We start from the raw sequence: 5,775 nt of genomic DNA, 5'->3' as shown, positions 1-5,775 counted from the left end.
TCTTTCTTTCTTTCTTTCTTTCTTTCTTTCTTTCTTTCTTTCTTTCTTTCTTTCTTTCTTTCTCTTTCTTTCTTTCTTTCTTTTTTTTTTTTCCTTTAGCAGAACCAGGGATTGAACTCAGGCCCTTACACTTGCCAAGGAAGCACTTATTCCACTGAGCCATGTCCCTGGCTCCTTGGTTTTCAACAAAAATCCCCAAGAATCTTATGTGGGTTGAAAAATAGCCTCTTTAATAGTGTTTCAAAACACAGCTATTTACATGCAAAAGATTCAATCTAGATTGAAGTCTCTAATGGGTGATACGTTGTGTCAACTTGAGAAGTTTAAAAGTCTAACTCAGCAACTCAGCAGGAGGGTGGAGTCCTCACTTCCCAAACATCCTGCATCTGTGCAACAGGAGGTTATGGAGCTGGTATGAGTACTACACCCATGTGAAGGCAGACAGCCCGTGTACAATATAAGGGAGGGAAATATGTTTGCTTTATCACTCCTGCTTTGTTGCTTGTCTTCTACTACCTTGAAGTGTTACTCTCCTACCATGCCACCCTGCCTTGGAGGCAGCTGACTATGGACCAAAACCTCTACAGACTGTGAGCTAAATAAATCTTTTCTCTCTTAATTTTGAGAGGCAGGTATTTTGTCTCAGCAACGAAAATAACCAAACAATATCTCTCAGCAGATACTAAACGAAAATCAAAATAGATCAATGATCTAAATGTTAAAACATAAAAATTAATCTATAAAAAGATAAAATAGGCAAAACTCTTGCATATATATGCATAGGTGGGGACTCTTTGAATGAAACCATAATTGCACAAGAAATAATATGAGAACAACAAATGGAATTGTGTGTAGTTATAAAAAATAATTGTGCACAAAATAGAAACAATTTATACAGTGAAGAGACAATCTACAGAATTAGAAAAAAAAATCCCCACTATTTCTCTGACAAGAGACTAGTATCCAGAATATATAAAGAACTCAAAAATATTAGACTACCAAAATAAAGTCTCAATCAAGAAATGAACTACTGAATTTAACAGAAACTTCTGAGAAGAAATTAAGGTGGGCAATAAATACATAAAAAGTTTTCAACATATCTGGGCATTATAAAAATGCAAATTAAAGCAACACTGAGATTCTCTCTTACTTTAAAAAGAAGAAGTATCATGAAAAATATCAAAACATAAATGCTTGAAAGGCTGCAGAAAAAGAACTCTTGTATATTATTATTGTAGGTGAGTATAACCACTACAGAAACCAGTATACAGATTCACTAAAACACTAAAACTGGAAATTATATTCAATATAAATATCCCATTTCTAGGGATCTTCTGGAAAGGTTCGAAAATATCATGTTGCAATGATACTACCATGTCTAAGTTTAGAGAAGCACTATTTACAATAGCCAATCTTTGAAGGTGGCCTATATACCCATCAGTAGAGTAATATATTAAGAAAATGTAGTTTATCACAAAAGAGAGTACTACTCTGACATGAAGGTAATCTTTAACAATTTGTAGGAAAGTGAATATGCACCTCAAGACTGTGATATTAAGTGAAATAAATAAGACACACAAACTTAAATGTCACATGATTTCTCTTATATGAGAATCCAAAATATAAATAAAGAGGAAAATAAAAATATGTACTATGAGCTAGGAAAAGATATTTTGCAAATGGAAAGAGGACCGAGAGATTGAAGGAGGACGGAGGAAAAATTAGGGAAGGGGATAAAAAATTAGGTGTATTATGTACATGTATCTACACCCCATGGTGGATGGGACTGCCATGTACTACAAAGATGTAATAATTCTAAAGGTAATGAAAAATAAATTTGTCCCTTGCTTAAGGAAAGAAAATTCCATGCCCTCTATTTTGTGTGTGTGTGTGTGTGTGTGTGTGTGTGTGTGTGTGTGTGTGTGTGGTTTTAGTCAAGATGGTGAATGCTCTGGAATGTGGAAAAGTTTATATTTATTACACCTCTTGCTACTGGGGGTAGAAAGATAAAAACAAAAGGCAAGTCATAAAGTCATTGTAAAGCCCCAGTGTTGCCAGGAGAGAGAAGCTGCCAAAACTCTCCCACAGGAGAGAAAGAGTATCTGATGTACCATAGATCTAGTCTTCAATTCCAGCACTGAATCTGACAAGCTAGGTTATTTCTTGCATCTTCCTCAAAGCCTGTGAGTGTTTCTTTCCCATCTTTGCAATGATGGAAATGGTGTTATTCACCTGATAGTTTTACTGTGAGTGTTATACGAAGCAGCTTGTGAACAAGCCTTCTTGGAAATACTGGCTGTGATAAGCTCTCAATATCTGGGAGCCATTGTTAAGGTCAGTTCACCTTGTTATATGTTTGAGGGTCAGTGTTCATCCTCAAAAACTTAGAAAAGCCTGAAAATTCCATGACCTAGTAGACCAGCACAGTGGTAAGGAGATTGGGTGATCTTAACAGGTTCTAGAGGGTTGGAGAGATAGCTCAGCAGCCTAAGCTCCTGCTTAGGCAAGCTCAGGGACCAGGTTTGATCCCTGGCACCACATGTTGGGTCAGTCCCACACCATGCCAGCCACTGAAACCAGGTGTGGTGGCACATTCCTGTAATTCCAATGCTGGGGAGACTGTGACAGGAGGATTACTCTGAGTCTGAGCTGCATAGTGAGACCCAATTTTAAAAAGGCAAATTGAAGACCTGGTGACATACAGGTTATTTGGTAGGAGTGAATACATCAGCGTTCTATTGCAAAATAGCCAATCCCACCAAGATATGTAGGAGCTATAAGAAACACAATTTATATTTTAAACAAACAAAAGAAAAACTGTCTTGAAAAAAAAATATCGTGAGTCAGTCTCTGCCCTATAGGAATCCTGTGCTCATGTCTCAGAGCTGTATCCAGGGTCTGGGTTGGACCATGCTTTCACCTGAGTCTTATTTCACCCATAAATCATCCACGGTCTTGGCAGAATCTGTTTCCTTGTGGATTCAGAGGAACAGTTTACTTCTCTTTGCTAATTAAACATCGCCATCAAGTATCAGAGGTTACCTCCAAAGTCACCCAGTCCTTCACTGTGGGGACCTCTCCATCTTGATCCCGCCTACTTGAGGTTCTAGGCACCATGAGCTAAGATGGACTCTTAGCCAATGCGGCACAGGCATAAGAGTGGTTTTAAAGGAGACCGCCCACTGTGTTTGCCTCTACGACTCTATTGGTCAGACACAAGCTACCTGCGCTCAAGGCGACAGAAGTAGAGCATGGTATGTACATCAAAGAGCCCGACTATCTTTGATGCTGTACTGTTGCCTGCACTTTACTCTCCTTCTCCCTTATACTCTACAACTTCTTAAGCTGTTAAGAAACCTGGGTGCCCCCTTGTACACTTGTGAAAGGCTCAGACCCTGTAAGATCCTGGTCACGCACAAGAATCCTCACCTTGTCTTATTATCTAATCACCATAAAAACCTCAAGATAATTTTGTTTCCTTGCCTTTCTGCTCTTCAGAACTTCTGGAGAGCGACTCTACTCTCCTGAGAAAGCCTCATCATGTAAAAATAGTGTTTAATGTTCTATGTTATAGGTGTTGTTGTTGGTTTCAGCATCAGAGGAAATTCTGAATCTTGGACCATTCTGTTCTCTATGGTGGAAGAACTGAGTGGGTCTGATGAGCAGATAGTGGTGTGGACTTCATGAAATCACTCCATATAGGTACTACTGTTTTTGATATGAACAGTTGTTCTAAAGGTTTCTATTTCAAGCAAATATATTAAGCAATCTAAACACAGTGGATATAGGTACAAAAGGCTCAAAGTGATTTTTTTTTACTTTCTAGAAAGATCAATCCCACTTATGCTATTTGCTCATTCTCCTAGCTCTCTATACCTTCTATAAGGAGTTACTCTGCATCTTTTGTGTATCAGGCTTGCATTAGATACAAGGGTCATGGTAGGACACAAAAAGGAAAATAATCTCACCTTTGTTTAGTTCTCAACTTAGTGGGAAATAAGATCAAGTAATAGACAATTGCATCAATAGGGAATAAGAGCTACTTTTTCAGAGTGATGGGAAGAGTGAGAAAAAAGGTTCCATTTAAATGCTGACCCAAGTGAAAGAATCAGGCAAAATATGTAAGTGAAAAGGTGGAGCAGGTTATATGGAAGTGCAATTGGGAACACAGAGAATGGGTCAGAATGATAGAAAGCATGCAAGAAGGTCCATCAGCAAAGGTTCTAAAAGTATTTCAATAATTTAGTGTAATGACAGAACGTGCTCACTATTTTGGTCTCCAAAGAGACCCTCTAAGGAGCATGCAAAGCACAGGTGTGCAGTGTTATGGCTAGAAGTTACTGAAGTTACTGTTGAGAAAAGTTGTTTTTCTAGTTCTGTGGTTCATGGAAAGGCAGACAGAGAAATCCTGAATTAGAAACTTTGAGACACATTTGCACTACTAATGGGGAGTGTCAGCACACACCTCTGTTGGATCTGCTTGTACAACTCTTAAATTGGATTTAACTCTCCAGTTTTCTCTGGAACCACCAATACGCAACATGGGACAAATACATGTGTGGTCATCATGATGAGTATTCTCTGGGTTCAAGTCTATGGTTTAGCTTCAGTGCTTAGGAGTTAGGTAGTTTTGGATTCCTTTGAGCCCAGTTTCTTCCTTTGCAAAGAGGCAATAATAATGTTTGCAAAGATATCACTTAGGAGAATATGGGATTTCTTTGATTACATGAACTTCTTCAGTGTTCCATACCCCAGAGCTGTCATTACAACCCACTCCATGGTTAGAAAGAGATAGCAAGTCTCCTCGGAGAGAAACACTTCTGATCCAAACTTGGCTTAACAATGAAGGCGCCTTCAGTCTGAGCAGTGCTGGGCTGCCACTGTTGATTCATTTTGTGTCAGTGCCTGAGAAACTTAGTGACTTGTGTTTGTATTTATACTGGCACTTGGAGTCTCAGGAGGTGTGATTGAGATATGAGACAAGACAAGAGAAAACAGAACTTTTAAAAAGCCAGAGCAAGCAGAGAAGTTTGTTTCTTCACTTTGGGCTGACTTCTAAATAACTTTTTAGGCCTCTTTCTACATAACATTGCTAAGGAGAGGGATGATGGTACACACACACACACACACACACACACACACACACACACATACACACACACACAAAGAGGTTTAAAGAGAATGACTATAAAAGGTGCAAAATACATTCATTTTTAATTTTAACTGATATTTACACAATATCCATTGCAAAATGTTACTTTATTAAAATGTTAATTAACATCTTATATTTTAAAATAGATCAACACAGAGTAAAAGTGAACCATGAAACTGGGAAAAATTAGAGACAATAGATTCAAGGTCATGACAACACTGCATTTATGCAAAACTATGAGGCTCTGAGCAGCACACACTCTGTGAGACTGGCTGAGAACTGGAAGGCTGGCATGTAGCAGCAAATCAATGCCCCACTCTTGTCTTCCACTCAAGACTCCAAACAGCCAGCAGTGAAATCCTATGTCCTCAAAGTCAGTCACATTCACCTGTATGCTCACCAATGCAGTCGTTATGTTCCTTGATCCAAAGCAAGGAGATTAACCATGCAAGGTCAGCCTTTACTGCCAGGGATTCTGCATTTTCTGATCTAGTTTGAAGAGGAGTGTCCCTGTGGGTGAGGCAAGGAGTTACTCAGTTAAAGCGTTCTGCCATTATGTGCACTAGACTTCTATTTCATTATACAATCTTCTGGATTGGAACAAAACATCAAAGGCTATATTA

The sequence above is a fragment of the Octodon degus genome, unplaced genomic scaffold (genome assembly GCF_000260255.1).
Source record: "Octodon degus isolate 3935 unplaced genomic scaffold, OctDeg1.0 scaffold00018, whole genome shotgun sequence".
NCBI classification, from domain to species: Eukaryota; Metazoa; Chordata; class Mammalia; order Rodentia; family Octodontidae; genus Octodon; species Octodon degus.
This window is presented reverse-complemented; position numbering follows the sequence as displayed.